This window comes from Mirounga leonina, unplaced genomic scaffold (genome assembly GCF_011800145.1).
Source record: "Mirounga leonina isolate KUSES-001 unplaced genomic scaffold, KU_Mleo_1.0 Mir_172, whole genome shotgun sequence".
Classification (NCBI taxonomy): Eukaryota; Metazoa; Chordata; class Mammalia; order Carnivora; family Phocidae; genus Mirounga; species Mirounga leonina.
This window is the reverse complement of record NW_023270442.1, coordinates 7725949-7735630: the sequence shown is the minus strand read 5'-3', so window position 1 is coordinate 7735630 and position 9682 is coordinate 7725949.

The following is a 9682-nucleotide window of genomic DNA, read 5'->3' as shown; positions in this document are numbered from 1 at the left end:
TTTATTTGAGAGAGAAAGAGAGAGAGAACACGAGTGGGGCAGGGGTGCTGTGCATAGGGAGAAGCAGGCTCCCCACTGAGCAGGGAGCCCGATGGGGGCTCAGTCCCAGGGTCCTGGGATCATGACCTGAGCTGAAGGCAGATGCTCAACTGACTGAGCCACCCCAACCAATTTTGTTTATCCAGACCTTTAAACAGGACTTTTATATTGTTTTGTTTTCTCTTATCTATTTGATATATATATATTTATATACACAAATATATAATTTATATAGATAATAGTAATATAAATGTTGATTATAAAGCATAATAAGATAATGAATACTCATGAGTATTTCATCCAAGCTAATAACTAGGTCCTTATTAATAACTTCCACATACTTAAGTGTTCCTAATCTCCTAATACCTCTATCACCAGCCCGGAGGTACTCAGAATCCTACTATTTAAGAAAATAAATCAAAAGTATGTTAGAGGGGCGACCAGGTGGCTCAGTCAGTCAAGCGTCTGCCTTCAGTGAAAATAAAAAGTAATGTAAATTATGGCATGTTCTTTCAGTGGAGTATTATTCATTCATGAAAAAGTCTGATTGTGTGATTGATATTGTAACAATTGCTTATGATTGAATTTATACAGCAGCTTATTAAGTTGCAGATAAAATTTGACTTCAACTAAAGAAAACAAACAAAAATATAGATCTCCTGACTGAGATTCTCCTGTGTTGTGCCCCGGAGTCTGTATTTATAAATTTCCAGATAATTCTGTTTCAGCGGCCTGGTTTTAGAACCATTAGTCAAACTTAACAGTTTCTGACTTACAACAATTTATTTAGGAATATGCTTTCTTCTTGACCACTTGTATGCTTGTTATAACAAAGCCAGAGAGAAACTTGGATGCTTTTAATAGGGAAACTTTCTGGAAAATTTTGATTTCTCAGACATTTATTCAGTAAGTATTGTTGAGCTATATTGCAAGAATGCAAGAATGCTTGCATTCTTTCTATCACAATAATGTATTTAAAATTTAATTAGAAAAACAAATTTGTACATTTAAAGAAGGTGTATTTGTTGACAATGTTTTTTAAAGTATATTTTTGCTAGAGTTTTTCCCTGGTTTGCTTTGCCTGAGGTTTTTTCCAGGTTTGTTTATCAAAATCTAACTCATTTGTAAACGATCCAAGCAACTGTCAAGATCTGGACCACATTTTTCCCCAGCACAATGTGATGAGAAGGATGTTACCAAAGTAAAGAGATGAGTGAGGGGCTCCTGGGTGATTCAGTAGGTTAAGCATCTGCCTTTGGCTCAGGTCATGATCCCAGGGTCCTGCTGCTCCTTCTCTCTCTGCTGCTCCCCCTGCTTGTGCTCTCTCTCTCTCTCAAATAAATAAATAAATAAATAAATAAATAAATAAATAAATAAATAAAATTTTTGAAAAAAGAGAGAGAGAGACAAACGGAATGAGTTACTTCTACCTCCATTTTGTAGGGTAAGTATCATTTAGCTCCTCTATAAACATACCACCAAATCCTATTCTGGTTTTCTTTTCAAAATATCTCAAATTCTTCTGTTCTTTTCCAAAATACTGTGGTTACCCAAATCTAGAACCTCAACCTCAGATCTGGAGTATTGAGGAGAATAATTCTTTGTAAAATGTTGATTGATTTCTAGACTTTGAATTTCTACCCCAAACCAATTCATCCTGCAACTAATGTAAAATTTTCAAAACGTACTGTTTGGGCTCACCTTGCTAGAGAGCTGAAATCAGTTTTATCAAAATTTATTTGCATCACCATCAGATTTCTACAACCTAAGTTCTTCCCCTACTGAGTTGCAATACAGCTTAGTTGATAGTATGCACAAAGATGTATATTCCTATACAACCAGATAACCCCACCATTTCACCGAAAAAACACCCAGTAATCACTTCTGTATTAAGCTGTCTGTAATTACTGTTTATTTCCATTTTAGCTTTTAGAATACAGCCCATGTCATGCCTCTCCCCGTGCATCCAAATTAGTCATCCCAGAATACACCCTTCACTCAATCCAGGTCAATTTTTGCCATTTTCTGCACACTCCATAAGTTTCTGTCTGCACTAACTCAAACTTCCTTCAAAGTAATTCAGCCAACCTCTGTGGTAGGTGCTTGGCACACAATAGTGAGTGGATGTGTTTTCTACCATCATGGGGATTTACAGCCTAAAATGCTTGTCTCTTTTCTCTATGAACATAACCACTCTTTATCCTCCTGTATTCAGAGAATTCCTCTCCTCCCAAGAAGTCTTCTCCAACTGCACCAGCCAACACTAAGCCACACAATAATTCATTCTGCCACAGATGGAATGTGTCATGTGGGCTTTGAATTCCCGGTTGGTTTACAAAAATGTTTAAGACAGGAACTCTCTTTTAGCCTTTTATTTTGAAGGACTTCTACATCTCCTACTTTTTGGTTTAAAACTGAAAGCTGTTCCTTAAGATATGAGGATCATGTATAAGGACTCAATGATTTTTCTAGTCTCTGTGTCTAAGAGTTTTTGGAACACTTTTGCCATCAAACTTTTTTGATGTAGCTAATTGAGTTTATCCCAATTTGTGATTCAAGAAGTTTTGATTTCAGAGTGATAGCTGTCATGTAAATATAGATTAAAATGAGCATAAATATGCAGTTGCTGATCTATAAAAAACATCTGTGTACTGTGAAACAAACCATTTATAAAACATCAACGAAGAAAATTTTCTGGAGTAAGAGGTAGAACTGGTTACAATCCAAGTGTTTGATATAGAGACTGCTATTCCCCTAATTCCTTAATTTATTAAGAGCTTCCCACCATAGTGGCAATCTTACTCTCTTTTGTTAAGAATGAGGGTAACTGGGTGATGGACATTAAGGAGGGCACGAGATGTAATGAGCACTCGGTGTTATATAATACTGATGAATCACTGATCTCTACCTCTGAAACTAATAATACATTATATGTTAATTAATTGAATTTAATTTTTTTTAAAAAATGAGTAGGTAAAAGTTACACACCTCTATGACGCTGTGCATTTCAAAATGAAAGTAAGAGAAAATATAGTTCCACAGAGTTAAAATATTAGCATAAAGCAATTTCAAGTCCTTGGTTATATTATTATGGGTCTCTACTTGTAACAGTCACAGAAAAGTGTCTCATAAACCAGATCCTGAATGGTTCAAATATTTTCAATGGAAATAAAAGCTGTGATCTGAATGCAAAATCAAATGAGCATCTACCATTGCACTTTTATGTTGATAGTTGTATCATCTTGTTAATAACTCTTGAAAATGAACATGGTGCAAGCTTCGGTAAGGAAACCATTTTTTAATTTAAAATCTCGTGCTCTATTGTGAAAGTTTCCTATGAGGCATATGCATCCCATTACTCTCCAGTAGAAGCACAATACTAAGTTTAGATAGAGTCAAATTGCTTGCCTCATCTGTTAAAGATAGATGATTGGGAATAAAATGACAATGAATTTGCACTTAGGACTGAATGAACGAGATAATCACCTAATGACTACATTAGGGTAAGGAAGAGCTTCATTTCCATCTGTCCTTAGTCACCTAATCTAGTTGACTAAACACCATAAAGGCCGAGTCACAAAGGCAAACAGGCAAAAATAGAACATATACTCAAAATGAATTTTTTTTTTAATTATCATGCTTTCTTCCTGAGCTCTCTTCCTATGCTCCTCCTTATCCTCATGGTGAGAATTGAAAATAAATTCAGTCAACAAACAATACAATTTGAAGTAATGGAAACTAGAGTTGTTTCATTTGCTGCCATTTTTATTGTGAAATTATAGAAATCCACACTGGTAGTGTTTTAACACTTCCAATGAAAATGAAAGACCAATACATTGGAGTAAGTTCTTGAAAGTAAAGCAAAATTATAGCTGCTAAAAACAATTCCTGAAACCAAAGATTTTATGACTGACTGATCCAGGTAACCAAAGCATTAGAAGATTTAGCACCAAGAAAAAAATTAAAAGCCTACCTATTTTCTGTAAAGAGTGGAACAGCAAAATCTAAATAAAAATAACAGCATGGGCTTGGAAGAACATGTCAAGCTAGGAAAATAATAAATATGATTTTAACAGAGTTGATGAAAAAATGTATTCAGGAGCCAACAGGGAAGCTAACTTTATGGAATTTACTCCACATAAGAAGAGCGATTGTTTTGGAGGTGATGTTAAACCATTTGTTTCCTGGCACCATTTCAATGGGAAAAATGACTTTTCTAACTATTAAAATTTAATATTCACTATGTATGTTGCAACCCATAGAGCAAAAGCATAGGTCTATATGCTACCACAGTCAATGTCCTTTCTAATGCATACATAAAATACAAATTAGCAAATTTGGTGCCCATTGATGTTCATATATTCCATGAATGTTTAGTTCTTTGTATGGCTACTTACCAGTTACATGCTTGACCAAAAGTAATCTAAAGTCTTTAAATATCTATCTTATCTACTTAATAGAATTGCAGAATTCGTGACCAGGAAACATCTTCGTAAAAACACTTTCTATAATTCTGATGTGGGTGGTCCAACATCATCCTTTAAGAAAAAGTGCTTTAAAGGATCACCACCTCATGAATGCAGGTATTCATCTTTTTCTATTTTTTTTTATTATGTTATATTAGTCACCATACAGTACATCATTAGTTTTTGATGTAGTGTTCCATGATTCATTGTTTGTGTATAACATGTAGTGTTCTCATCCTTTTTCTAAATGTATCTTTTGGTGTAAACATGATGGCATTCATCTCTCAAGTATCCATGGTACTTGAAGGAAGAGACATGACATAGCTTATCTAAAAGAGTAGAAAACATAAGTATTGATCATTGACTTTCCAATATATTATTGACTTTCCTAACTTTGCCTAATATAATTTAAAGTGAAGTGATGTTCCTAGCCACATTCCAGGTAGGTTGTAAGAAGATGGCCCAGTGATATGCTGAATCACTGAGAAGAGATCAAATTGATGGTTCTCCATTACAAGCTTTTGAAATATGGTCGATTACTATAATAATGTAAAATTTTGGAATAGGACTCTGGGTCCCATTATGCCAATGTTGGATGATGCCATGTTGACTGGAATTTTCCAAACAGTAGAGAGATCCAAAATGACAGTGAAGGGAAAAACAAATGATCTTATAATCGACTAAAACTTCAGCCAGCTATGATGGTCAATCCACTCTCCAAACACAAGAATGCAACAAAAAGCACAAAAACATGGACTGGACTTGGACAAGAAATGTTTGGTGCATGTGACAGTGTTTCAGAAGAACCACTGCTGGTCACATTCCCACATTGCTCTATCACCAGAATTGTGACTTTTCAAAAATGGCTCCAAGACCAGAAGCTTTTGTTTGCAGTGGAAACTATTGACCCTTTAATTTTCAAACAAGTTATTTCTTCCACTTGAACTTCTTCTAGGCCCCAAATAGACACTGCTTCAAGTTGAAGAAATAACTTGTTTGAACCATGAGAGACTATGGACTCTGAGAAACAAACTGAGGGTTCTAGAGGGGAGAGGGTGGAGGGATGGGTTAGCCTGGTGATGGGTATTAAGAGGGCACGTTCTGCATGGAGCACTGGGTGTTGTGCACAAACAATGAATCATGGAACACTACCTCAAAAACTAATGATGTAATGTACGGTGATTAACATAACATAAGATAAGAAAGAAAGAAAGAAAGAAAGAAAGAAAGAAAGAAAGAAAGAAAGAAAGAAAGGAAGGAAGGAAGAAAGAAAGTCAGAATTTTAAAGAAGTAGTGCATAAAACTGTAAGACCAGTTCATTAAATGTGCATCATTGGTGTTGGTTTTCAATCGTAGCTCTTTTCTCCCCTCATTGGGCACACACCACTTTCATTAACATTCAGAGAGTTGCATACATGCATTAAGGAAAAGAAAGTTCTTCCAGAGTAATGAGGCCAGAAGAGTATGACAACATCATCGCTTCTCCCTTTTGCTTTGTACTTACATTTAATACCACTTTGCTTTCCCCAGATAAGCCTTCTCAGCCTTACTTTCTAAACTTCCATATAGAAAGCCATTTCATAACCACTTGTGCTGTAATTTTACAGAAAGCTAAGCATACTAGAATGTGTATTTTCATAATGAGAGGAATGATTTAAATGATTTCCTTTAACATCTGCTACCTTCCATGACTGGAAATTTGTTGAATTCTATGATTTTCCTAGGGGCTATTAAAGAACTAACAGAAGAAACTCCCTGCTGTGTCTATGCTTACAATTTAAAGAAATAAAGCAAATAATAAAATAAGTATAATAACTTGCATTTGTATAGCTTTTAGGATTAACAAATTGCTTTCTATGCCTTATTTCAGTCAATGCTCCAAACTACCTTAAATGATGAGCAGTATGACATCATTACTCCAAGGCTATACACAGGCTAGCTGAAATATATAGAAGCCTTAAGTTCCTCAGGGTCACAAGTCAGGGGAGCAACAGCTGGAGCTGTTTGTGTTGCTGACTCCTACACTGATGTTCTTTCCATGCTCCAAGTTAATGCGACTTTGTGATAGTTGTTTGTACATTATCCTATAGGTGGAAAGATTGGGTTGCAGTCCCACTGGGAAGAACAATAAAAGCCTCTCTTATACTATTTGCATAGTTTTCTGACTGTTGATGGAGTTGAGTTGAGCCTTCTGGGAGAAAGAGACAGAGAGAAACAGAGAGACCTGTTATGAACAGAATGCAAGGAAAGCAGAAGAAAAGTGGGAGATTAGAAAGGAAGAACAAGCAAAGACTAGATTCCCTTGAAAGAACATGAAATACTTTAGGGAAGACAAAATCTGGAGGTGATTCTCCATGAAATAAAGTCACACCAAATGGTTTAGAGAGGATGATGTTTGCCATTTCTAAATTGTAAGGCCAGACACTTTGGAGTTCTCTTCCCAGGTGTGGCTAGAAGTTAAAGGGAAAAGAAAGTCCATGCCTCAAAGTAAAAATTGACCAAACCCTCTTTATATCTGAACCAAATCTAAAATGATCTAGGGTAGGGGGTGCCTGGGAGGCTCAGTCAGTTAAGCATCTGCCTTCGGCCAGGTCATGATCTCAGGGCCCTGGGATCAAACCCTGCCTCAGGCTCTCTGCTCAGTGGGAAGCCTGATTCTCCTTCTTCCTCTGCCCCTAGCCCCCCCCCCCCCCCACCATGCTCTCTCTCTCACTCTATCTCAAATAAATAAGTAAAATATTCAAAAAAAATAAAATAAAATGATCTGGAATAGAAATTGAGATATCAAGTTAACTACCGGGAAGAAAAAAAGTGCTAAAGACCTGAACTATAGTGAGAATATGGAGACACAAGCTAAGGAAGGAGGAGGTCAATCAACAAAGGATCAAAGATCTTACCTCTTAAAGTCTGAGCACTGGGATACATAGTACAATTTATCCCAAGTTAGGAAAATGGGGGAAAGAAAGCAAGAACTTTAGAGTTTCCTTAAATCCTATGATTCTGAAGATTAGGGTTCAAAATTGTTAAAGATAAAAACACATAGAAGGTAGTTAATCCCCATTGGTTAAACTAAGACATGGTCAAGAGCAATTCATCCAGCTTATATGTTGATGAATTTTTGCCTCTTTTGACTAGTCGATATCAAGTAGGACACCATTAGCTGTCTTACATTAATGGATAAATTCCATTTTGCTGGTGTTTGGTTAATGATTTACTGAAATATCTTCAGGTGCTTAAAATAGAAATAATGCCTACGTTCTGATGGGCAGATAGCTAATTTTTCGAAACCAGATAGGATGCTTGTCTCACCTAAGGTTTTGTTCTTTCATTCAAGCTTATGATACAGGGGAAGAAATACTGAAATGAGTTTCATATTCTCTTAATTATATTGGTCTTCAGGTCAGAAGTAACCAATCAAGCTCATGTGCTGATTGAACTTCTAAAGCTGTTATGCTCAAGTGGCTGACTTTTGAGATTAGGGAAGCAGAACCCTGGCATATTTTTATTTCTTTTTATTTAATTTAATTGGATGTATCATTTTATATTACACACAGAAAAGAGTTTTAAAAGAGGTTATTTTTCAGTTTAATTTAGGAAAACCTTTCTGTTTCACCTTTTGGGTTAGCAAGGCAATCTTTAAACAATGTTTCTTATTATTTCAGATTCTTCCTAAACACAAAATAGACTAATTATTGTAGTTACATAGATTGTAGTTTTGTTTTGCATCAAACCAACCTTCTAGGTTCTGAATACTTCTCTTCAGCATATGCAACAGAGAAAGTTCAAAAACATTTAACAAAATGGTTAATATAAATGAAGCAAGACAAATTTGAATGTTTTCTTTAAGCGTTTCACATTCTCTTAATATAATATATGCTGACAGTTTTAAAGAAAAAGTTCTCCTTCTACGTATATTAGGTATCTTTGTAAATAACATTAATCCCTTTTTAGTTCCAGGGTCGGAAAGAAGATGACTTTTAAAAACATGGTACTTGGGGCACCTGGGTGGCTTAGTCAGTTGAGCATCTGCCTTGGGCTCAGGTCATGATCCCAGGGTCCTGGGATGGAGCCCCGTGTCCTCATCTGGCTCCCTGCTCAGTGTGGAATCTGCTTCTCTCTCTCTCTCTGCCCCTCCCCCTGCTCATGCTCTGTCTTTCAAATAAATAAATTTTTTAAAAACACATAGTATTTATGGCCAAGGTTTCTTCCTATTTATGGCATGATCTAGGAATATCAAAATGATGCCTTTACTGATTTTTTTATTCTATTTGCTATGGGAAGAAAAAACACTATTCTGACCTTTATAGTGATATGGTTTATGTTCACCCCTATTAAATCTCATTTCCTACTGAATCATGTGTTTCACTGCTCCATTTCCAATGCAAAGTGAAGTTTTCCTACTGCCTCATTAATTTAATTAATTTAAATTAATTTAAGTATGTTTATGAGAACTAAGTAAATAAATATAATGTTCATCCTGACATGAGCTTCACTGGGCTTTTCTCCCCTAAGGGAGGATAAACTCAGCTTTATCATCAATGTTGTAAAATTTGAAGGTCTTGCAGTTTAGGGTTGAATGAGTCCTCTACACTTTCATGCTCTCATTTTGGTGGTTTTCAAAACTGCTTGTAACTGTTTTTATTTATGCCATTTTTAATATGTAGGGATAATAGAGTCGTCAGTGCCTTCTTTAAGCAGAGGGTAAAAAACTATATTCCTTACACAGATCGAAGCAAAAATAGAGTATCCGGATAGCTGTATACTCACCCAGGTAATTCTCCAATGAAATGCTGTTCAGTGCTTGTGTGCTTGGAATAGTTCTTACCTTGGCCATCCCGTGACTGAGGAGAATAATGCTCCATCATCTTCCAATCACCCAGCTGTGACAGTGTGAATGTTCTTATGACATTTGCTGGCAAACAGGAGTACTGAAACAGCAAAACAATGAAATCAACAATAAGTATATAATAACCAAGCTTCCTGGGCATTGGGGTTCTAACAAGTTGAAGTCCAGAACAAATATGCAGTGGTCGTGAGGTCAGTAATTACTGAAATTGTTTACTAGATGGAGTCTGCTGGAGGCACATCTTAAATGGAGGTTTGTGGGACCTAGTGAGGATAATGAGGAAGGAAGGAAGGAAGGAAGGAAGGAAGGAAGGAAGGAAGGAAGGAAGGAA